The sequence below is a fragment of the Vulpes vulpes genome, chromosome 6 (genome assembly GCF_048418805.1).
Source record: "Vulpes vulpes isolate BD-2025 chromosome 6, VulVul3, whole genome shotgun sequence".
NCBI classification, from domain to species: domain Eukaryota; kingdom Metazoa; phylum Chordata; class Mammalia; order Carnivora; family Canidae; genus Vulpes; species Vulpes vulpes.
In genome coordinates this window covers 122,130,528-122,156,571 of record NC_132785.1, presented here as the reverse complement: position 1 = coordinate 122,156,571, position 26,044 = coordinate 122,130,528, and the positions used below count along the sequence as shown (strand labels likewise).

General features: G+C 40.4%; 1 protein-coding gene across 1 annotated transcript in view; it reads left to right on the top strand.

Annotated features, from left to right (window-relative positions):
* The first annotated feature begins 799 nt into the window (after positions 1-799).
* DICER1 (dicer 1, ribonuclease III) overlaps positions 800-26,044 on the top strand; it is a 72,593-nt gene continuing 47,348 nt past the window's right edge. Inside the window, 3 exon segments of the mRNA XM_072762236.1 lie at positions 800-1,064; positions 22,978-23,041; positions 23,950-24,050. The gene's annotated coding sequence lies outside the window, so the exon portion shown is untranslated.

Here is a 26,044-nt window from a genome sequence, read left to right as displayed (position 1 = left end):
GGCGCTGGCGGCCCGTAGCAGCGAGGTCTCTAACCACGCGGTAGGTGCTAAGCGTGAAGGCTGCAGGTGTGCAACACGGTCCTTGTTCCCACGTCTCCTCTGCGGTACAGTTTCTCTGCATTTAAATTTTTTTTTTCCTAATAAAGCCCATGTTACAGCATTGGGGGGGGGGAGAGGGGGCAGCGTCCTCTGCAGGAGAGGTCTACGTTTCGGGACCCATTAACAGGATGCTCTTTAGGCCAATCCCTGCCTCGGCGTCCAGCCACACTGTAGTCGGCAGAGGTTGGCGACCTATGCAAATGAGCAATTTGCATAAGTGGGGCCGCGCACGCGCGCTCCGGCCGTCCCAGTTCCGGGGGGGGTGGGGGTGGGGTCGCCCCATATGCCGAGGGCCGCGCGCCCGCGGGGCGGGAGGGGCGGGAGCAGCGGGCGAGCAAGGAGGGCCCTTTAAGAAGGGGGGCCGGCGAGGGGGCAGCCAGAGGGGTCACAATGGAGGCGGACGAATTCCGAGAGGAGCCGGCGCCCATGAGCCCCCGAGCCGGCGGCGAAGGGGCCGGGGCGCCCCTGGTCCGCAGTGAGCGCTGGGCCGCACGCGCCGCCTGGCTTCCGCCTCCCGCGCCGCTGTGTCCCGCCTCCTGAGTGGCTGCGGCGCCCCGGTTGACCTTTCACCGCCGCCGTCCGCCCAATCAGGGGCCCGCTCTCATGCCGGGGCGCGGCGAGCGGAGCGTGGGGGCGCGCACGCGCGCGGGGGGGCGGGGGGGTTCTCCGAGCGGCTGTGCGCCGTCGCCGCGGGCCGTGCGCGGGCTGCGGGCGGGCCGGGCTCTGCGCAGTCTCCGCAGGCGCCGGCGGGAGGGGTCGAGGCGGAGGCGCGGCGCGGCGCGGGCGGCTGCAGGCCCAGGTGAATGGAGTAACCTGACAGCGGCGACGAGGCGACGCCGGCGAGCGGGAGGAAATGGCGGCGGCGGCGGCGGCGCCGGGCGGCACCGGGAGGCCTGGGCTGTGACGCGCGCGCGCCGGAGCGGGGGCCGATGGTTCTCGAAGGCCCGCGGCGGCCCGTGCTGCAGGTGAGGCGGGCTCCCGCGGCGGCGCTTTGTGTGCGGGGCGCCGGGGGGGGGGGGGGGGGGGGGCCGGGCGCGCGGCGGGGGGAGGGGCGGAGGGCGCGGCCTGGCGGGGCCCCCGGGGCGGCGGGGGGGGCGGCCTGGGGGGCCCCCGGGGGCGGCGGGCGTTGACAGGTCCCGCGCCGCGCACCCCGGAGGCCGCCCAGGACTGCTCGCGCCCGCTGGCAGGTGCCCAGGTCAGCCCCCCCCCCGCCCCGCCCCGCCCCGACCCGACCCCGGGGGCGGGTGGCCGCGGGGCCATCGTTCCGCCCCTTCCCTCCCCTCCCCTCCGATTTATTTTATTTTATTATTATTATTTTTTTTATGTGCCCGGAATGCCTCTCGAACCCTGCAAAAACGAGCTTTTCTTTCTGGAGGGTTTATTTATTTATTTATTGTGTGTATATATATATATATTTTTTTTCTTAAATCTTGGGGAAGTCGGTGTAGGTTTGTAGGGGAGCACAGCTGATTGACGTGGATTGCCTGGAAGAGGAGGAAAAAAAAAAAAAAAAAAAAAAAGCTGAGCCGCCTGGAATCCAGGCTCTGGCCCGAAGCGGAGCTCACGGACCACGCCGCCCCCCGTGCACGTCTCACGCAGCCCGGGGATCTGCAGGAACGCGGATGAGCGAGGAGCGGTGCCCCGTGGTGTGCAGCCAGGGCTTCCGTGCAAGGGAGGGAGGGAGGGAGGGAGGGAGTCGGTCCTTCCTTTAGGCGACGTGTTAACAGATCCGCCTGCAAAGCCTCAAGCACTCTCAGGACTATCCCACTTTTTTAAGAAGCCTGCGCTCTTACTAAAGAGCGGTTGCTTGGAGGTCGGCGCTGCCTGGAGGTGCTTCTCCGGCCTTTTTGCATTGTTTCCTCAAGCCTTTACGACCTCAGTGTTTTCAGCTGCGTCTTCTGGCACATGTTCTGCAAGTTGCAGCAGGCTCAGGGAATGGAAAAGGGCGGGGGGGGGGGGGGCGGTTTAGGAGTTGAGGAACTTCGGAAGTTTTGTGTTTTTTTTAAACGTGCATATTAATAATAAAAGGTGCGCTAGGCCGAGACTGGATTGCCCTAAAAGCACGAAGCGTCCTGAGTAAGAATAGGCGTCTTAGCCCAAGAGCTCCAGCAATTTGTTAGAGGGCAGATGGTATCACAGGATTGTGAATGAGACTGCTAGGGAATAGTGATTTTAGCACTAGTCGTACTCTGGGGAATGTTATTAATGTTATTAATATCTAGGCTCTGGAATAATCAAGTCTGTTTTTGCATGGCGTGGTCTTTAGAGCGAGCTCCTACCTGTGGCACACGTGTACTGTGGAACATATGCCAGACACACGCACATACACGTGCATGCGCATATACGTAGCTCAGAACTTCATTTTAGGCCATATCAGACTTGCTCTGTGTATAGGTTAGAAATACTATAAAGATTGTCTTTAATATGGTCACTATGAACGTTTAAGTGGTCACATGGGTTAACAGGTTTATTCACAGCATCAACAGGCTGTTGTTTTAAGAAAAGGTGTATTAGTGAATTTAATTTGGGGAGAAAAGATCTTTTTCTCTTCCGGCCATCATTTTAGGCTCGTGGTATCATCTCATCATTAAAGGTTAAGACTGCCTACCGTAGTACGCCTGTGGCTCTTTGTAGGAATTGTAGAGCAAAGTTGTCTTGCTGTTGCGAAGTTGTCTTGATTTTAGAAGACTGTTTGTTTTGATGTGGCTCATGATTCTTATTTGATAGTGATTTCTGTGGTGTTACATAGCTGGTGGTTCTTTTGGTGTAGTGCTACCTTCTAGGAAAGATGACTTTTATGACACTGAGATAATTTATTCCCTGCCACTGTCTGACATTTGAGATGCTGGTTTCGTTTCAGAAAGTAGTATTTCATTAGGGGTTCTCTCGCTCCGTGACCATAACATCCTGTGGTCGTTACTTGTGGCACAGGAAAGAAGGGACACCTTTTTAAATAAAACGTGCCTCCTTATTATGTGCCAAGATGTTTCAACTGTTGTCATATACATTGTCCAATTAATCCTCACTGTGACCATGAAGCAGATTCAATATTGTCCTTATTTTACATGTAAGGAAACTAAGACTCAGCTTATTGACCTGAGATATGAATCTGGAAGTGGCAGTCAGGATTCACTCATGGTGTGATTTCAGAGTCCTTGTGTGGGGGCTCTCTCTAAGCATTGTTGTGCCAAATGGATTTTAGGAGAAAAACCTGCATAACATGCAGGCAAGTCCTTAGTTAATATCTATTGAATGAATGAAAGTCCTAACCTTAAATAATTTGGTGACCTCTGATTAACTGAATAATTCAGATTCCCCCCCCCCCCTTTTTTTGTGGTAAAATATGTATTACAAAGTTTACCATTTTAACCATTTTTTTCCATTTTAACCATTTTTTAAGTGAGCAGCTTGGTGACATTAAGTATATACGTGTTGTTTTGTAACCATCACCACCATCCATCTTCAAAACTTTTTCATCATCTTCAACCGGAGGCCTGCCCACATTAAACACTAATGCCCTGTTCCACCCTCCTCCCAGACCTGGGCAACCTCCACTCTTCTGTCTCTGGTGATCTGACTGCTCTGGGAACTCATATAAGTGGAGTCCTAAGATAATTGTCCTTTTGCGACTGCCTTATTTGACCTAGCATAGTCTTCAGGGTTCATTCATGTTGTAGCCTGTGCCAGAATTTCCGTCTTTTTTAAGGCCAAATAATATTCATTACACACACGCATTTTGTCTATATTTCTGTGGATGGACACTTGGGTTGCTTTTACCTTTTGGCTTTGTGAATAGTGCTCCTCTGAACATAGATATACAGGTATCCGTGTGAGTGCCTGCTTTCACCACTTTTGGATCTATCCTTAGTAGCGGTCAGACTGTTTCTCAGTCATCAAAACACTAGACTCAGAATTTATTGCAATATGAGTTTTCTGAGGGTTGTTCCAGGCAGTTATACTAGACTATAAACCACTCCTCCGTGTCAATAAAAGACTTCAATCTCCAGGATTTGCTCATTTTTTTATGGTCTTACTTCCTGTCACTGACAAGTGGATGTTCAAGTAACTGAGGTCATTCAGTTGCTTCATCGTGAGGTTTTGTTGTGCTCTGGGGGATGCTAGAAAAGACTGGGAAGGTCCGTGTTTAACTTGTGTAAATATTAAGTTGAAGCCAAGTGATATATCTTGTTTACCTTATGCCCTGCTTTTTGGACACTCAAGAGTTTACTTTTTCCAGAAACCCCAATGGATGTATATATATTATACTAGCTGTTATTAACAGGTTTCTTTGTAATATTTTTTTTTCCTATCATTATGCACTAATGACTTGCCAAAGTAGACAGAAATCTAAGGAGGCGGCATTATCTCTTTGGGAGTTTACCTCCTTAGCCTGTGAGGTGGATCTTATTTTAGTTTTTATTTTCTGATTCTTTGATGTTTACCACATTGTTTGCATGATACAGGCTGATTTTTAGTTACAACTGATTTCTGCTAAAGTGATTCTAGTATTAGTATAGATTTTGTAGAGGCAACTGTTTATTACTTTAGTTTTTGTCTACTTTGAGAAAGGATTTGAGATTGTCTTAATAGGTTTGAGAAGACTAAATGTAATGGCAGAGGTTGAGGGGTAGAGTATGGAAGATGCTAGAGGGTAATTAGAGGAGAGGCTTAAGGCAAGGATGGCTCAGCATTGGTGCGTAACTAAAGAGATGTTTTTTTTAAATTTTTATTAGTCAAAGCAAAAGAGGAAATAAGACTAATTATAGTTGGCATTGATTTATGAGAGGAAGTATACCAGGAGAAGCAGACTTTTCTCTTGTATGAAGAATAATTAATCGTTTGGATTCTTGCACAAAATGACATTAACAATATATAGAGAAAATGTTTTACAAATGATAGAGAAACATTTTTCACCTGCCATTTTACAGAAAGTGTCTGAAAGCCTTAGGCATAATAGAAAAGCCTCAGTAATATAGGGGTGTGCATTGTTCTGGTAATTTGATTCATTAGAGTTTAGTTAATTTATCTTTAAGCTGATGTCCCTGAAATATCACTTGTCTCATTCAGGCTTTTGACAGATGCTGAATAACAATCCATTCACAAATGAACTCCTTTCTTCCTTTCTGGACAGTATAGGCAGTCAGGATTTTCCACCTTCTTTCCGCCAGTCTTTAGGAATGTGTGTTGTTTGCCTTTCTTATGTGGTGGTGTATACTCAGTGAGTGAATTCAGAGAGAAAAGCAGTATTTTTGAGATCTAGCTGATGAAATTTAAATTTTCAGTCATGTAAAAAGGCCTTTGTTAAAATAAATCCAAGTACAAAGTGGCTCTCCTGTTTATCTGAAATTGTCAATGAATTGTTGCTACTTTTAGAATACAAAGTTGCTTTACATTTTAAATAAGTGACTAAGAATATGCTACAAGAAAGCATTGTCTGAGGATGTCAGGAGGACTGTTACTAGGAAGAAATAATTACATTTTGGTCATAGTGTTTCATTTTTGAACTCATGGTGATACTAAATGTCTTGGCTGTGTAAAGGTTTTTAAGATAGTAAGGATGTCAACAAATTCAGATTTGTCGAATGAATAGATTAGTTTATATTTCACTTTTAAAATAAAAGTATTTATAAGCTAAGATGGATTTTTGGAGAATAATATTGCTTATATATTAAAGCTTTTAAAAAAAATTATTACTGGTGGCTTAGTCTTTGAGCATCTGCCTTGGGCCCTGGGGCGTGATCCCGGGGTCCTGGGACTGAGATCCGCATTGGGCTCCCTGTGGGGAGCATGCTTCTCCCTCAGCCTGTGTCTCTGCCTCTCTCTGTTTCTCATGAATAAATAAATAAATCTTTAAAAAAATCATTATACTTCTGATTTTGGACAAATCATGCTGACTATTGTTTGCCCCTCATTTGTGATGTCCACATGACTAGGTGCATAGGAACATTGTTGACCAAGACAAATATTAAGAATTTCATAGAGGAAAAGTGCTATAAGAATTGGGAGTTTTGCTGGTATTGAAAGCTTTCTCAGTGTTGAAGGAGCCTCACTGATAGTTGTATGGTGGTTTTGTTTTAGCTGCTAGCTCAATGTATATAATAAAGTAGCGATTTAAAAAACATTTGGAAAGTCCCCTGGGAATTAGAAAATGTCAGCATACCTGTTCAGAATTTTAAAAAGAATGTACTTAACTGAAATAGTAAGAGAAGGATCTCAATTTAAAAATTGATCTTTGAAATGATGTTAGAAAGGTTCTTTGACTAAGGAGTTGGATCAGTAACCATATTTGAAGGGGAAAAGAAAAGCAGTAGACTTGTCTAATACTTCGGGATTCCAGGATTTCTGTCTTTCTATTGGTAACAGCCCAGGAAGGCAAAATTAACATGATGAACCCAAAGGTTTGAATGGCCTTTCCTTCTCTCACACATCCTGCTGCCCAGCTGTGGCTCATGAAGAACTCTGACCAGTGATCTTTTAAGCTTTTGCCACCTTGCAAAATTAAATATTAATATTTTATCAGAGCATTATAAGGATGTTGAAGAGCAAGTGTTTGATGTCAGAGAGACCAGGGTTCAAATGTTGATTTCTTCCAGTTTGTAGCTGAGGAGCCTAGGGCATATGGCAATCTTTCTGAGTGTTAGCTCCCTCATTGGTAGACTGGTCATATTACCTCTTGAGGTTGTGAGGAAAAAATGAGTTTCTTAAACCTTCAGCCTATGTCTGGCACATAAACTACTATTTGATAACATTTAGCTGATACTGTTTTTCATTTATCTGCATTACAGAAAATCTTGCTTATGTTCCTAATGTGATTGTATTGTGATTCCCCCCAAATTATCACTATAGAGATGTATGTCCAGTACATTTATAATGGAAGATGAAAGAGAGGAGGGCTTGAGAGCAATATTTCATAGGAAAGTTTCTATACTGAGAATGGTCTACACTGTATCAAATGGTCCAGCTCTCTAATTGGGTCTCTAACAGTAATACCAAGTGTAATAGTGCCTTAATATTACTAGCTCTCCCTTAATAACCATTCTTCTTCTTTTTTCTAAAGACTTTATTTATATTTGAGAGAGAGAGAGAACACGAAGCAGGGGGAAAGGGAGAAGTAGACTCCCTGCTGAGTGGGGAGCCTGACTCCGACTCGATCCCAGGACCTCAGGATCGTGACCTGAAGACTTAACTGACTGAGCCACACAGGCACCTCCTCCCACATTATTCTTCTATTAGACCTGAGTAAATGCATGATCCTTTAATCTATATTTCAAACTGTCATGAACTTTTTATATATCTATCACATGTCCTTAGTGTCGGCTAGTGGTTCCCACTCTTTGGAGACTACTGATTTGATGAAAGATGTGAATCTGATTTCCAGAAAAATGTACATGCTTATACTTTTACATACCATTATGGGAGTTGCAGGGACCTCCTCCTGCATCCCATTTGTAGATGCTTGATTAGGATATGTCTATGCATTTAAGACAAACTATAGGTTAACTGAGCAACAGTGACACAGTTCTGGATGACTGAGGCGCAAGTTCCACATGATATGATGAAATGGAATGAACAGTGCAAAGTGATGTGTGGTTAAGAAACCTGGCTTTACTTCTAAGTAACTAGCTGAGTGTTAAGGGCAGGTCACCTTGCCTTTCTAGACTTAGCTTTAATTTTCTCACTAGTAAAATGAGAACATTTATCAGTCTCTAAATATTTTATAGTCAGTGATCTTTGAACTCACAATTCTGGGACCTCTCCGTTTTTCAGGCTGAGAACCTTAACTAAATATGAGGCATGGAAAAGAGAGGCTACATTTCTCTGCATATTAAGGTTTCTGTACAGTGACCATGAGAAAGGAGACGGTGGAATTGTGAGCTTTTCTGAGCAGGATGGAAACCCCTGGGAAGTCGTCTTGAAAAGTAGAAAGAGCTAGATCTTGCCTTGAACGGGTGGCAGAGTCGTTTGGATACAGTGGAGTCTTCATTTCCTGTCTCTGCTTCTAGGACAGCTTAGTAAATACTTGTTAATGAGGGAAAATCTGATAAACCTTTTAAAGCCTTCTGTCCGTATGGGGAAGAGCAGGTAACCCATCGAGAGGCCATCCAGAGGAGAAAAGTGTCTAATAGACACCCTGGCATTTTAATTTTAAAGGCTTTTATTTTGTACATAACACTATACTGAGATTACCTAGCTTTTCTCAGTCTTGTATAGCTAAGCATTAAAAAGGAGAAATCCATGACTTCTAAATCGTTATACGTACCTGCTGCATATAATAAACTCAAGAAATTTGTTAATCTTAGACCAAACATAATTTTGGATATTTTCAGAAAAAGGCGGGATTTTGTTGATAAAAAAACATAGGAACAAATGACAGAACAACCTACCTTAGGCTTTTTTTTTTTTTTTTAACCTTTTTTTACCTTAGGCATTTGAATGCAGTCTGTAAATTGAACTGAAAAGGCAAGCTATACTTTCTTGTCTAAACAGTTTCTTCAAAAGATTAATTCTTTTTTGCTTATCCAATATATGGCCTTCAGTTTTCAGCCCTTCTTTAGTAAAATATGAAAAATAAAATATTGCCAAATAGTGCTATCCTTTTGGGATATGTTTGTAAAAAATCTCCACTGACATATGATGTGGTACTGAAGGAGGATATTGTTTTTACACTCAAATCTTTGTAAATAGCTAGTTTTTGTGTGCTGAACATTGGGAGAAATCTGGGAAGTTTTTTTTTAACTTGTGAGTTGGGTCTGTACTTTGGCCAAGAAGAGGGAAATAAATAATTTTCTTAAAGCCTTTTTTAAGCATGTGGACATGCATGCACACACATGCTTGCATACATATACACACAATACACATGTACATGTATGGGATCTGTATTATCTGTATCTGTGGCAAATGTTCTGGCAAAATGCTTACTTGTGTGGTCTGTACTGAGCGAAGACAGTTGCATGGAATGTTGTAGTTTCTGTAATTTTAATTTAGTTTATTTCACCATGTCTGAACTCCCTTTATGATAGTGATCTCTTTTAAGGTAGTACTTTTCATTTCACTGGAGAAGTCATTATGTAGTATTTGCATGTTTCGTCATCAGCTGTATGGAGTCAAGATACTAGAAAAAATGGTGAGCTATATAGTCATTGCGCGTTTAATGAGCACCTATGTTCCTAGACTAGAAGGGCCAAGGGAGAGGTCATGAACAGCTGATTTCAACTGCCAAAGGCTTTAAAATTAAGGCAGTATTTATTTATATGTGTATGCAGTTTCAGCTAAAATTAAAATACTCAGTTTACTTCTGTTGATTTTGACTTGGATTCACTCTTTTTTCAACCACCTGGTGAGATCAAAAGGAACGTATCCAGAAGTAGCTTATTTTGACTGGCGTATCAGTGTAAATAGACACCTCCTCTGAGACCATAGTTTATCGCATATCGTGGAAATACGTTTGGAGTCAGACTCTTAAATAGAATTCCACTTCTCCCATTTATTGGTCAAATGGCATTGGGTAAACTATTTCAAATCCTGTAAAATGAAGATGAGACTTGTTTCAGGGTTTTGAGAATGAAATTAAATAATAAAATTTGAGTGCTCAGTAAAGGTAAATCTCCTTCCTGTCTCACATATGCACCATGGCAAAAAAAAAAAAGAATTTTTACGTATTGCATTGAGGGTTGTTTACTTCTCTTTCAAAATAAACTTAAAATGGCATCAGTTTCAGCTGATAAACAGGAAAGTGCATAAATTACAAGGAAATGCAAAGTGTATCCAGGCATTCACACCCCTCCACCCCCTGGCCAAAAAAAAGGGGGGGGGGCACCATACTGACTTTTCCTTATTTTTAACTCTATGTAGTTGAAGTTATATGGTATGATTTTGTGTTGAGTTTCTTCACTTAACATCTTAAGTGTGTGAGATCCATTCCATTGCATCATCTGATGATGTATGGCATTCTGTTACATGAATATGTCAGTATTAACTTGCCTGTGTATTGCTGATGGACATTTGGTTTGTTTCATTTTTGGCTGTTAGGGATAGTGCAGTTCTTAGTTCTTGTGGATTTTTTTGGTGAATATATGTGTATCAGTCAGGTATACATGTAGAATGGAATTATTTGGGTTATAGAGTATGTGTATATTCAGAGCAGATACGTTCTTTCTGCTCCACATCCTCTCTCACACTTGATACCGTGTGTCCTCTTCATTTAGGCCATTCTGATGGGTGTGGTAGCAGGTCCTTGTGGTTTAATTTGTATCCTTCTAATTGCTTATGGAGATTATAGATCATTTGATGTCCTGTGAGTTAAAGTCCTCTGCTCAGCGTCCGTGTATACTTGTCTCCCTGTTCCTTACTGATTTGTAGAAATGTGTCTCCAACCCTGCCTCACCTTTTCACTCACATAATCAGTTCATGTAATAAATAGATATTTTAAATATTAATCTAATCCAGTTTGTCAAATTTTTCCCTTTATAGTTACTACTTTTAGTGTCTTGTCTAAGAAATTTTTACTCATTCCAGGAACATGGAGGAATTTCCTTTTCTTTTTTAAAAAGATTTTTTTTTTATTTGAGAGAAAGAGCATGAGCAGGGGGAGAGGGAGAGGGAGAAGCAGACTCCCCACTTAGTGGGGAGCCTGATGTGTGGCTCAATCTCAGGACCTTGAGATCATGACTTGAGCCAAAGGTAGACACTTAACTGACTGAGCCACCCAGGCACCCCAGGCACCAACTGACATTGATTTTTGTGTATGACTTGAGGATGGAGTTAACGACTCACTTTTTCCATCTGGATACACAGTTAATCCACTAATTAAATAACCTCATATAGGTGAGTCTCTTTCCATAGTCTGTTCTGTTGCATTGTCTCTTCTTGTGCTGTTACTCACTCTGTCTTTAAGTATTGACACTTTATATTAAATATCAGAAAATCAGTTGACTTTTGCATGTTAAGCCATCCTTGCATTCCTGTGATAAACCACACTGGTCATGATCCATTTTCCTTTTATATATTCCTGGATTCAGTTTCCTCCTATTTTGGTTAGGAGGAAATTTTCACATTTTTAGTTTGAGACATAGGTCTATAATTTTCCTTTATTGTAATGCCCTTGTCAGATTTTGGTGTCAACTTTATGCTAGTCTCATGGAAGGGGTGGAAAGTATCCCCTCTCATTTCAGTCCTCCTGAAGGGTTTTGTTTTTAAGATTGTAGTTATTTCTTTAAATGTTTAGAAGCATTCACTCTAGTGAAGCCATCTGGGCTTGGGAGTTTTTAATAATCCATCTTCTTTAAAAGCTATAGGCCTCTTCAAATGTTCTGTTTCTTTAGATTGTGTTTTTCAAGGAATTTGCTCACTTCTCCTAAAATACTTTCTTGAGTGGCTACTAAGAAGTAATTGATACTAAAAATAATCAGATAAAACTTTGCTCCATTTGGAAAAACGACAACTTTTTAAGAGATTGTTAAGTGATTTAATATAAAGAGTACTCTTTCTTGTGGTTTGTGGGAGAATAAACTGTGGTTAATGCCACTCAAATTAGGTTTTTTATACTCTTAGAATTTAGGCATAAGTGTGATTTATATGAATCAAGTTAGTTCCCCGAAAACAAATTATATCCAAAAGCTATTGCTATGTGAAATCTGTAATTAGATTTGGAGCTAATTTTTTTTTTTTTTTTTTTTAATTAGAGAGAAGGGGAGTAGGGGCAGAGGGAGAGAGAAAATCTTAAGCAGGCTCTACACCCAGCACAGAACTCCACACAGGGCTCGATCTCACAACCCTAGATCACGACCTGAACTGCAACCAAGAGTTGAACACTTAACTGCCTTAGCCACACAGGTGCCTCTTGGAGCTAAATTTTTAACTTTGCTACAGTTTGGATTAATTTCGGATTAATTGTTTTCTAAAGACTTGAATTCATTTTGGATTAATTTGACTAGTGAATTTCAATGTAACCTGTTTGGTTCTTTGCAGGATTTTTTTTAAGGGATAGTAAAAATAAAAATAAGTAATTAAAGTAGGAAATAATAGTATCTTAATAATTCTTTGGGAGTGGGGCAGTCAGTATTCAATTAAACTTTACCTAAGTATTACTTATTAGTAGTGAGAATTGTTGGCATTTATTCATTTATTCAAAAAGATCCCGCATATGCCAGGCACCTCAGTTGGTAGTTTGTTCTGGATGCACAAATTTACTATCTTTTCACTGAAGCTGTTGACTTTCTGAAAAAGGGACAGTGGTGATGAGACCTACAGGCTGAGGAGCAGTTAGCTGGGGTATGGTAAGTACAAAGGCTCTGGGGTGTAGGAAGGAGTTGGTGGAGGTGCTGAGAGATTCTCAGAGCTGCAGGGAGGTAGCAGAGTTACCTAAACCCCAGTTAGAGATAGATGCAAGGCCATATGTAGTAAGGATTTTGGATTTTATCCTATGTGCCAAGGGAATCCATTAAAGATTTTGAGCCATCTTGCTTTATCTTGGTTTGATTCATGTTTTCTCCATACCTAGTTATATGCTTCTTTGAGCTCCATTAGTACTCTTTTTTTTTTGTTTTTAATCACTTTTTTTCCCCCTGGGACTGATGCTTGGTAGCCTGGGCAAGAGGCTGAGTCTGGCAGATGACAAATATTTACTTATGCTTTTAGCGTTGCATACTGTCTGTGTCTCATTGTCCATTGCCAGTCAGACAGTTTACTTATTGTGTAGGTAGGTCCCTTACAGATGCCAGACTTTATCCATGCAGTAAGGTGTAAGCAGGTGTCGAGAATTCTGAAACCTATTGAGCGTCCTTGCACCTGTGCTGGTGTTCGGGCAGCGTCGGATACTAACAACACGCTGGCTTTGCAGGGTATGGCAGCTGCCAGTTTTGGCCTTTGGTCTAGTGTGGATTCTTCCCTGTATTCTTTTCTTTTCTTTTCTTTTCTTTTCTTTTCTTTTCTTTTCTTTTCTTTTCTTTTCTTTTCTTTTCTTTTCTTTTCTTTTCTTTTCTTTTCTTTTCTTTCCTTTCCTTTCCTTTCCTTTCCTTTCCTTTCCTTTCTTTTCTTTTCTTTTCTTTTCTTTTCTTTTCTTTTCTTTTCTTTCTTTTCTTCCTTCCTTCCTTTCTTTCCTTTCCTTTCCTTTCCTTTCCTTTCCTTTCCTTTCCTTTCTTCTTTCTTTTTTTTTTTTTCCATAAGAGGGTTATAAATACCCTGAGAAAGATGAGCCTGAGGTTGTAGTTTTGGTTCCTGCTCCTTTCCCACTCTTTATAGTCCCAAAATATGGCAGTAATGCCGAGTGCTCTCAGTTGTCCCTTCAGCCAAGCCTCCTTTAGCAGGGCTCTTGCAGGGGCTCACCTCCTCCCTCCAGTACATGAAGTTCTCTTTTTCACACCGAACATCGAACATCGTACCCCTGTTCTTAGTGATTTGCATATTTTACTTAGTTAATGAATTACATGGATATGTTGTGGGATTCTGTTGGGGAGGAAGAGGAAGGAGCCGGAAGCTGGCATGTTTGCAGGTCCTGTGGTAGACGTGAGGCTGAGGTGGAAAGGCAGATGAGGTCATTTCAGGATCTTGTGACCCACAAAAGGACTCTGTCAGCACTGCCTTTGGAGCCCCCTCTTTTCCTCTCTCATCTGGATTCTTTAATATGTGTGTACTGGGTTTAATTGTGAGAAAACTGAGCAAAACAAGGGTGGTGACCTTAGGAGGCTGCATTTATTCTCTACTTTTTGAAACAAATCTCTAATTCCCGTAATGGATATATTCTTTGAAATTGTATTTAGCAGTAATGAATCTTCATCTTTCCTAGTAGATTAGTTCAGTTTTTGGAACAGTTCCAAGTTCCCTTGATAGCTGAATGTGGATCTCTACGTGGAAATGTGCAACAGGCAGCTAAGTACAGAGAATCGTTGCTAGAGATAGGGTGACCAACCATCTGGGTTCCTCCACGATTGGGGTAAGTGGGTGAGTAGTGCCTGGGACAGGGGACTTTGAATGTGCAAACAGGGGGAGTTCCAGTATAATCCAATGATAATAACCAGGAAAAGGAACGTCTTCTCTAAAGGAAAGAGTTAAACTTCAGAAGCCTCTTGTTGTATTGTCTTTTACTGTACCTGTCTGTGGGCCTTGTATAGAGATTTGATCTTGGCTGAGATGAACGAGGGGAGAGCCCTAGGTGTATGCTGAGATTAGAAAGGTAGAGGCCCAAATCTTGCTTGAATTGCCCAGGATGAGATTCAGATCCCTGCGGAGTTGTATATTAAGGTCCTTTAGGATGTAGCTCCTCTCTCAGTGTGGGACGAGTGCTTCAGCACACTGCTTGTCATTTCTGCAACTTGACTTGCCTGGTTTCCTTTTAGTGCTTCTCTACATGCTGGCTCCTCACCCCCATGATGCCCTGTTACTGTCCCTTCCCTGACTGGTGCTGTCACCGCTCATCCTTCAGAACTGCCCTCCAGTCCGCTTCTCACCTTCTCCAGAGTACAAGTTTGCAGTACGTATGTCTTGCTCAATAAATATTTGTCGAATGAATGAATAAGGGGCAGGAGTTAAAACAAAGGTCTTTTAAGGGGGGGGGGAAATCACCTTAAGTATCACTTTTTATACTACCCCGAAACACAATTGTATAATTCCCATTTTTCTGTGTTCTGATAGTCAAACAGATCTATGTCTATATATATCTATATATATAGATATATATAGATATATATCAATATTTAGCAGAGTTTTATTTTTAACTTTGTTTTAAAATACTTTCAAACTTAAGCGTTGTCAGAATAGCATAAAGAATTCCCATGTCATTACTTAAATTTACCAGTAGGTAACATTTTGCCACACATTTGGATGTTTCTCCGCATATCATTATTTTTCTGAATCTTTTAAGAATAAGTAGCAGGTATTATGCTCTTCACTACTGAATATTTTCTAGGTGTATCTTCTAAGAATGAGAACATTCTCTTATTATTACAATATAGTTATTGAATGCAGAGAATTTAGCATTGATGATGATAGTTAAATTTCATCAGTGTCGCTACAGGGGGAGGAAAAAGGTTTCCCTCTGTGCTTTTAGTGGGTGGAGCCTGTGAATTAAATTAACGAAGGACAGATTAACGAGAGGAAAGATTTATTTTCCATGCATACTGGAGATTCACCCTGAAGGAGTGGAAACCCAAGGAAGTGGTTAGACTTGAGAGAGCTTATATACCATTTTAGTAAAGGGCCATGTATCGTGGACAAGTGACAAGACAAAAGGACGGGAGAATTGGAGCTTCTAGGGGTGGTAAATTGTGGGAAGGTGAATAGATGATGGAAAATAATAGGAATTATTTTAGCAAGGTTTGTTTGTGCAGATGCAAATCAATGCCGTCTGTAGTGATAATTATCCTCTCCTCTCCCTGGTACTGGAGTGCGGAGGAGGGACACTCACAAAGCAACATTTATGTCCTGCTTTTACACAGAAAGGGAAGGGGCAGAGAATTCCTCCGGTATCTGCTATTTCTCTGTTGCCTTCAGCTCAGAGTAATTCTTAGGTCAAGGTGGCATATTTTCAGGTGGCGTATTCTGATCACCCTTCATTCCAGTAATGTCCTTCATAGCAGCATTCCTTCTCTAATCCAGGATTCAGTCCAGGAATGTAATGTACATTGCATTTGGTTGACATGGTTATTTACTCTTGTAATCTGGAATGGCTTCTCAGCCTTTAGTGTCTATGATACTGACATTTTTGAGGAGCACAGCCAGTTTAGTAAATTGCATCTCTGATTTGGTTTTTATGCTCCCTCATGATTAGATTCAGGGTTTGCACTTTTGGAAAGTGCAAACTTGGAAAACTACATAAATGATATTCCTCATCAACGTTTAGGAGATACATGTCAGTCTGTCCCAGTATTGGTGAGGTCACTTTTGTGGTTATCTGTCAAGTTTGCCCAAGGTGAATATATCACTTTTCACAAGGGTTCATAGGGCATAGGTGCAGAAATATTTTGAAGTGATGTAAATATTCTTTTGTAAATGTCATCCAGTAGTTTTAGCATCCATTAATGGCTCTTGCCTCAATTACTAACATGGTTAAAAATGGTGACTTTTTTTTTTTTGTCATTCCCCCCAGATTTATTAGTTTACGTTGAATAGAATTTTAACTGGATTTTAAATCTAATAAAACAGTTTCTAAAACGAGTCTTTGGGTTTTCCTAGTTATGTTGTAATAGAACTATATATTGTTGCTGAAGCATTTTCAAGGTTTGTATCAGATCAGATTGCATTAGCTTGGAAGAGGATTTTGCAGATGTTGGGAGATCTGGGAGGACTAGGCTGGAGAGACGGCATAGCAGGATGCTATCAGAATTATCCTGGTGCAGTGGGTGCCTCTAACTTTGGTGGTTTCAGGTCAGCCCTGAACTTTACTGTTAGAGGAGGGGCTAATGATGGGGGGTCTTAAACTTGTTAAAATAACTTGGGTTGTTTCAAGTCTTTTGAAAGTAAAAAGTATCTAAATTGAATTCTTATCTGACCTACAAAAAGATAACATATTAACGTAAGGTTAGATCAATAAGGTTTATACTCAACATAGAATTAAATATCCATACTTATGGATATTTCCAACTTTCCTTCAATTCCAAGTAAGTCAAGGATGAGATTATCTCTCCTTTGAAAAATCTTACAATTTTGGAGGAAATAATAGGCAATAGTAATACTGTCTACTATGGGACAGAAGATACAGGTAAGCCCTGATTTGGGTGGTACAGATGGCGCCTATGTGCTGTATGAGAGCAGAATCAAATAATAGAGGTTTTTAGGTCCTTGGGGGGTGGGGGTGAGTGGCAGTTGGGGCCCAGAAGCAGAAGCTCATGTGAAGGTCAGGATATAATTGTTAAAGCATTTTAGGGAAAGCAGATAACAGGAGTGGTTGAATGTCTTGCACATAGCTACATTGTGGCGTTTTACCCCTTGCCTGGAACTTTTAATATATTTGCTTTCCAGACTCATTATATTCAGCAGTCTCTCAGACTCCTTTTGTCTCAGGACTGACCACTAATTTTAGTATTAAAATTAATGTGCATGCATTATATTGTATTAAAATAGCTTAACATAGAATAGTGGTCTTTTTTCCCCTCATAGATATCCTTACATGGTATATAAAGGATAAGCGAGAAGATAGACCGTGGTATATAAAAGATGATCAAGGGCAGCCCTGGTGGCACAGCGGTTTAGCGCCACCTGCAGCCGGGGTGTGATCCTGGAGACCCGGGATCGAGTCCCACATCGGGCTTGTTGCGTGGAGCCTGCTTCTCCCTCTGCCTGTGTCTCTGCCTCTCTCTCTCTCTCTGTGTCTCTATGAATAAATAAATAAATAAAAAATCTTTAAAAAAATAAAAGATGGTCAAGAATTGAGTAGATTTTAGCATTTGTTGAACAGTATTTTTATTGAGTAAAATACAGAAACTTGGAATCAAACATTAACCTTAAAACTCATCTTGAAAGTTAGTGGTGTATTAAGTATTTATCTCTCTTGGAACAAAACTGAAGGGTAAATGTCATTATAGATAACTTGGTAGGACGGTTCTGGGTGCCATTTTGGTGCGTTGGAATATTGTCTTTTAAGAAGTATTCCAAGTACGTGGACCATTGTGGCTGGCAGCCTAGAGATATTTCTTGTATGGAGATTTTGATGGATGATACTTGTTAAAATGCTGCTTGACCTGTATTCAATTTCAATTTTGGATAAATCTAATTTTAGGCATAATGATGTTGAAATATAAGCATAATATATTTGTTACAGATTTACAGAAGCCCGGAAATTTATTTGGTTAATAGAGTAGTGTAAGAAAAGAAGGCTAGTGAATTTGGTTTAAGTCATAGAAACTGGGGTAAGTTTTAGCCACATTTAAAGACTTACCGGAGAAGTTTTAAAATTTTGTTTTTGTTTTCTGTTTTTTGTTGGTTTGTTTTTAACCTAAAACCTGGGATTAAGAGTCACATGCTCTATGAACTGAGGCAGCCAGGCACCCCCAGAATCGTTTTTCTCTATTGTCTTCCTACAAATCATTTTCAATGTGAAAGTTTGTTTTCCAGTTTTAAAGTCACAAATTGTTCAAATTGTGGGAAATTTTAGAATGCGGAAAAGTTTTAAGGAAAGAAGGAATTAATTGCTCATGTTAATAGTCCAATCCCATCCTCATTTTTGGGGTGAATTTTCTCTCTCTCCATTCCTCCTTTCTTCTTTTGTTCAGTTTTTATCTTGACTTAGTCATGATCGTCCTCTAAATAAAAATGCTCTGCTTTTTTTGCATTGTATGTTGTACCCTAAGTATTTTTTTTTGTTCATTATAAACTCATCATTTTTAATGGTTCAGTTGCATTGTATCCGGTAAAATGAACCCCGTTTACCACACCATCTCCTCATTCAGTGTTAGACATGGAGCACTTTCTGCTATTTATAAATGGTAAAGATGGAAGGAGCATTTCTGTATGAAGTTTTTTTGATATCGGGGTCATGAGTTTGAGTCCCACGTTGGGTGTAGAGATTACTTAAATAAATCTAGAGAAATGATTCTCTTTTAGGTTAAAAACAAACCAACAAAACCAAAATATTTTAGGATAGATAATATGCAAGGATTTTAAATTAATAACGACAGGTCTGTCAGGGAGCAGGAATTCCTGTGTTCTTTAAGGTCCTTCAAGCTGGGCTAAGACTCATGCTGAGTGAAAGAGATTAACAGGAGAAAATCAAATATGACAGTGTACATACGGGGAATCTGCACAGACATGGAAGTTCCACAGACAGGAAGGCAGAGGGAGAGGTGCGTAGGTGGTCCAGAACCAACAGGAAGGGAAGGGGCCGGGACTTCAGAGGAAAGGAGAGCTCTTCCTGGGGCGTAGGGAGAAGAGCAGATGTTTGGTAATTAGATGTTTGCCCTGCCAAACAGATGGGTCACTTAAATAAAATTGATCTCGCTAATAACCCTGATTCTGGGAAAGACCCTTGCTTTAGATTCTTTTATGTACTTAATGGAGAGGCAAAAGTATCTTTTGAGCCCACAGGGTCTCAGTTGCCTTCAGTTCAGAATAATCTCTCCGCCAAAGTGGCCCATCTCTACGCAGCCTGTCGTTGGCCCCTACATAACAATGAAAAGTGGGAACAGTTCTCTCGTGCTGTGTATTTCATTATCTGAAGATACCAGTATTTAAATTCTTGAAACTATTATACCTTTTCTTTTCTCTTTGGTCTCTCAATCTTTTGTTTAACCTTAGTCTTTTCATAACCTGTATTCACCAAATGGTAGTTGAGAAATCCTTGAAATACTTATTTTATATACCATGGATATTTTGGCTATTTGCTGTATTTTTATCTTCTCAAACTTTATCTAATGATTTCTTGCCCATGGTATACCATCTCATTGCCTGGCAACAGTTAAGTGAAGTAATGTTTTCAGTGATGTCTGTGGAGCCGAACAGAAGCATAGTATTTTTCAGTTTTTGCTTTTAAAGAGAACTAGTGGACACAAAGCTATTTGATTTTATTTCACATTGTATACTGTGTTTTGTGATTTAACCTTGATTTTCATTCTACAGTAAATTCATGATGATTAGGTAGTTTGTGGTTGGTGGTTTTCAGGTTTATCTGGTTAAAAATACTGTATAATATCTTGTGTACTTTAAATGGTAATGCATTTTCCATGCTGAATCTTAGGATCAATAGTGCATTTTAGATATTCTTTAAGAAGTTTCTTGAAGTCTTAGGAATTGCTTGAAAACAAAGGTTCTAGATAGAGATAAGAGTGTGGTTTTGTAAATACTATCATGTATTGGGCATTTTTTGTGTTGCGAGGACTTTTTTCCTACTGAGCTTAACTAACATACATACATGATCTTACTGAATTCTCAAAATAGCCAGAGGTTATTTTACAAGCACGGAAACCATCTCAGAGGTAGCCTGATAAGCCGTGATCTTTTTGACACAGGACCCCTTGCTGACTTTCAAATGATTTTTAAATGAAGGATACTTAAAAAAAAAAGGTTTGCTTTCCAGATCCCCAGTGGCCTTCCTCTGGGCCCCTCCTACACAGAAGGCCTCTCTGAGGAGTGACTGTATATGAGAAAGTATTAAGGGGTGACGGCATCACCTTGGCTCCTGAGAGTAAAACAGCTGAGACTCCTCCTGCTCCAACTTTAATTTAGAAAAAGGAAGATTGGTGGGAGTAGTTTTTAAACAACTTGGATCCTTTCTGTGTGCAGATTCCTTTTTAATACAGTTAAGTATTTGCACACTTAGCTCCATCTTCATCTTAAAAGCTCATCTCCCTAATATAGATGGGCAGCATATTTTAAGATTTCTCTAGTATTCAAATTCCAAGAAATGGAAATTTGTTATTTGGCATGAATATTATTTGAGAATATATTTTATGTCTTTTTTTTTCTTAAGATTATATTTCTTTATTCGTGAGAGACACAGAGAGAGGCAGGGACACAGGCAGAGGGAGAAGCAGGCTCCCTGTGGGGAGCCTGATGTGGAGCTTGATCCCAGGACCCTGGGATCACAACCTGAGCCCATCTCCATCCCTGAGCTGAGGGCAGGCACTTAACCACTGAGCAACCCAGGTGCCCCTGTCTTTTTTTATTTTTAAAGGCCAGTCTTGAGGAAATTAAAAACAGAATTTCCTCCCCACCCAGAAACCTATCCACAAAGGTGGAGGGAGGAAAACAGTTTTATTACTGGGTGAGCATTAAACCAGAGTGTGATGTTAGTCACAGGCTGTCCACTGAAGAGATTCCAAAAACAGAAAGAAATACTTTTTTTGTACAGCTAAGTGGTTAGACACTTGACATCCACGTTTTCAAGGTAGAATTGCTTATTTCCTCACCCCTTTATGAGGTAGGTTTTGTGGTTTGGAATCAAGTGACTGACTAGGCCCATCTCTTCTAGGAAACTGAGTAATTGGGCATTGTCTTTCTTGATGATTATGTTTCAGAGATGGCTTTCAGGTCCTTAGGGAGACATTCTTGAGATGTGAGACGGGCTAGAGGCTATTAAGCTTTTAAAAAGATTCACTTACATTTGGAAAGGATTAAGAAAGAAATCGTGAACAAAGGAGAGGAGGAAGGAGGCTTTTCCCTTTATTATCAACTAGGAGAATTAAGCCTCTAATTTTTTTTTTAAAGATTTTATTTATTTCTTTATTCACGAGAGACAGAGAAAGAGAGAGGCAGAGACACCGGCAGAGGGAGAAGCAGGCTCCATGCAGGGAGCCCTATGTGGGACTCAATCCCAAGACTTCAGGATCACGCCCTGGGCTGAAGGCAGGCGCTAAACCACTGAGCCACCCAGGGATCCCCAAGCCTCTAATTTTTGATTTGCCTTTATGACAATGTATAAACCTGTTTGCATCTATAGCCAAAGACTCCCCTAGTGATTTTAACCTTGGTTGGTTAAAATAATGCCCTGGTCTCCGTAGCATATTTGTTACTATGAACTGAAGGCTTTTCAAACATTTCTTAGTTTTATCTGTTAGCTTACTTTTATCTGTTAGCGTACTTTTTTTTATATATATAAAGATTTTATTTATTTATTCATGAGAGACACAGAGAGAGAGAGAGAGAGGCAGAGACACAGGCAGAGGGAGAAGCAGCTTCCATGCAGGGAGCCCGATGTGGGACTTGATCCCAGGACCCCAGGACCATGCCCTGGGTCCTTGACCCCAGGACCACACCCCCCCCCCCCCCAGAAGTACTTTTGATACTTTTTTAATGTCACAGTGTTACTATTATGTGTGCCTGTGTGTTGTGTCTTTTGTTTACCTTGAGACTTTATGGTAGTCATGCCTGGGCTTCATGAGAGTAGGAAGGAAATCTGGGCAGTGATGCTTACAAAGTTTGTAGTATCAGCATCTGTGACACATTATGATTAAATGACTGAATTGAATGTTTTGTTACTAGTTTTGGAAATGTGTACCCTGAAGTTCTAGATGCTTTTAGACTTCGGATGAGCAGGGGTAAGTTGTCTGTTGTTATAGGGCTTTGTCTAAAGGGCTACAGGGGGATACTGGATTTTGGTGCTAATGTGGGTGAAGTTTGTTGATTTGTACTAAAACTTGACTGAGTGTCTGGGATGTGGCACATCTTTTTCAGTTATCCTGAGAGGGCTTATCAAACAGGAATTTGCATTTTTGCAATCTAAGTTATGATCATCAATTAAAAAGAAGATTTGACCTATTAATTCTGTATTTATGAACATAAATTGTCATTGTACTTGGATGTTAACTCTCTCCCGCATCTCTGTGCAGAATAGTCTAGGGAAATAATTTGGATAACTCACCAGTAATTTTGTACTAGTGGAATTGCATTGAAGTTTAAAGGATTATCAGTGTTACTATTTTGGTTATGGTGTTTCTAAAAAAGATGTGAATGTGAATTCGACTGGTGTAGGGCATGACACATCAGGCCCTGTTGATGTCTTGAGTTTGCATCTGATGAGGTAGCAGTATAGAATGGAATTAAGCGTCAAAGCATGAGGCTTTGGAAACACAGACTGGACACTAGGAGAGAGAAGATCTGTTTACGTGAAGCACCGTCCTGACTTAGGACTTAACATAGTGTTCGAGTAGTTTTAAAGCTAGATTTTAATAGGGAAAAATGTAATTTACTTTCAAGAATTCTCCCTTATAGCTAATTGGATTGTAGTAACAACTTTCAAACATTTTCAGTTGTATCAGAACATAATAAATACTAATTTTAAAGGCAGCGCTTTCAGGCATGTGCTGTCTTCCTGACTTTCGTTAGAAAAATAAGTTATCAGGAATCTTATTCTGATAAGTCAAATGTAAAAATTTTGTCAAGTAGGAATTTTCTTAAAGTTGGTTTTTAAAAATGAGTTTTATGTTCTAAAATATTCTCTCTGATTGCTTTTAGGTTACCTAGGGTATGAATTAATACAGACTTGGAAACTGAAAGAACTTAGAATCAGCATTTTGAGGTAAATATGTACATACTAAAATAGTGCTAAGGTTTCCCCATTCTGCTTTGTTAACCTTCTAGCAAACCGAATTTGTCTCTGAAATGACTAAGTGTTACCTGTGCTTGCATGTCTTTGAACCGACTAGCCCAGACAGAGATGTGTATAACCGTTGCCTTCCCCGAGCTGGTGGTAGTGGAGGTACTGTGGTCAAGCGAAATGAGCACAAGCAAGATTTGGGGTCAGATCTAACAAAATCAATGCTGGGTGATTAAATGAAGCTTTCCATCTCAGTATTTCATGGTTTCCTCGTTTTTGATTTATAATCTCTGAGGTTGAACCACACTAAATTTATATTTCTTTAAAACAATATTGTTGAATTGTGTTCTGCATTCTTTTATTCATGAATGAATTGTGTAAAAGAGTTTATGGTGTGGATTTAACTGTGGTGCTTTTAATTCCATTTGGAGAAATTGAAATTATTCACCAATTACATACATGTATTGAGGTGATTTGGATTTCTCAGCCAAGCGCCTCGTCTGGTGATCGTTATTCCTTTTGTGTGTGTCATTCAGGATATAACACATACTTGTCTTCTTCTCTCTCCCTCCCCCATTATCCTAGCCCCTGTCTTTGGGTTTTCTTGTATTCATTTTGAAATCTTTTCTTGGACTTGCCTCTGAACTTTTTCTTTCCCCCAGATCTCTGGGAATTAGGCATGCTATTGTTGAATCTCGTTCTCTTGTTCTTTGTTTTAGAGAGTAAGCCTTCGTACACTAAAATAATCCAAATGTCTTTTGTTTAAAATTTAATACAAATAATGGGCTTTTATTTAACTCTTCATATCAATAGGGCTTTCTTGTAGATGTGTTTATATTCAGTTTAAGTACGGGAATCTTACACTTGGCTATTTTTGCATTTATTTTTAGAGCAGAAGCTTGGGCATGCTGTGATTTTCCAATAAACTGCTATCACAATGTCACAATGCAGTTCAGACAACAGCAACACAGAGATCTCAAACATTAAAACGGTAAATCTGTGATTTATCATACATAGAAAGAGGAAGAGAGTTTGTGTGTTTTACTCAATTATTTCTGAGTGACTAATATATGGAAGTTATGAAACAACCTCGCCGATTTCATGAATATAAATTGTCTGGCAAGAAATTTAAAATCTGTGATTGAAAAACAGTCCTAAGGAATTGTCTGTCGGCTCTGTGAAAGCAGCCAAACGATAGTTCTGTGAGACTACAGGACTTCCACTGGCCAGCAGGGATTCAGAGCTTTTCATTAAGACCACGTTAAGAAAAAAAATTATATTTAAACATGTCAAAGAAAGTAAAAGTTGGCAAAATTGTAGATTTTTCAGTTTTCACATTATTGGATTACCTTTTGAATTTTTTTCATCTTAGATTTGTGTTCTCTAAATAGAAAGTATGTTTCTGGGGCCAGCCACTGGGTATGAAATGAGTGAAGATTACCTTGGCTATTAGGACCTTATGGAGAAGTTCATTGAGAGGGTTCAAGTTGCTGTCCTCATTCCCTTGCAGGTCCTCTCCTCCACCACTCTTACGGGGAGTAGAAATGGAGAGGGTCCGGATTTCCCAAACATGAATTATCTTTTGAACTGTGACGATTCTGTTCTGTATATTGTGCAACTTTCATGACTCTCTCCTTGAATTTATCAGATATTTATGTAAATGTATGTATGGTACATTGTAGCAGGAAATTGAAGAGCTGCAGAAAATGACCTGCGTCTTGCTTGTAGGGAGCACGCATGCTGGTAGAAGAATAAGGTGTGTACGTGTGTGTTTCTGCGCATATGTGTGTGAGGACATAAAATTTGAAAGGCAGACAGAAGCTGTTGGAAGGTTTTTTGTTTTTTAAAGATTTTGTATATTTATTTGAGAGAGGGAGAAGCAGACTCCCCGTTGAGCAGAGAGCCTGATGTGGGGCTGGATCCCAGGACCCTGGGAACATGACCTGAGCCAAAGGCAGATGCTTAACCAACTGAGCCACCCAAGCACCCCTTTTGGAAGGTTTTTATGTCATTCACATGGACACTGTTTTCATTCTATACACTTGCACGGCTTGCTTGCCATGTTCTGGGTGTGGTTTGGTACTTTGGGTTATCCAAGTGTGTGAGACCTACAGCTCCTGTATGCAAGGGAATCCCAGACTAATCAGTCATTTTTATTCATTTGCTTTTATTAAAAAGTCTTTATTTGGAAATAATTTCAAACGTACGGCAAAGTTACATGAATAGGACAAAGGATATGTACTTTGCCCCATTTGCTTTACTGGTTGCACACATTCTCTGTGTCTGTAGTTTCTTTTTATTTGAGAATAAGTTGTATACGTCTCATGGCACTTTACCCCTAGATACTTTGGGGTATGTTTCTTAGGAATAAGGATCCTCTTTAAAACAGCCACAGTGTAGTTATTGGCTTCAGTGACTTTGAACAGTTTTATCAGGGGCTCTATGATGCCCTTTATGGTGTTGTCCTGCAGTACAAGACCCAGCCTGAGATCACTCACTGCATTTAGCTGTTGGGTATCTTTGTAGTCTTCTTTAATCTGGAACATTCCTATAGTTTTTCTTTGTATTTTGTACATTTTTGAAGATTATAGAATCCTTTTTAAAAAATAGAGCATTTTTCTCATTTTTAAAGACTATCACTCTGGCGTAATTAATTAATATTATTCTCACTGTTATCTCTATGAGAAGAAGTGGTGACCCCAGTGACAGTGGCAGGAGGAGGGATGCTGCAGGTTCCTGGCTGTACATGGTGTTTAAAGGTAGAGGAAATGGTATTTGGGGACTTACATTGCTGCCTTCTTCCTGTTTTATTCTCTTCGGCTACCAGGATTTAGGCTTACTTCCTGATACCTTTGGCCCTGTTTTGGGTTGGTCTTGGATTAGCATGTGGCTTGGAGGAAAAGTGAGCAGGTCAGGTTTTGGCATAAAAAGAATTCTGGACAGCAGGCAGCCTATAATAATGAAGATGTAGAGGAGCAATCCCAA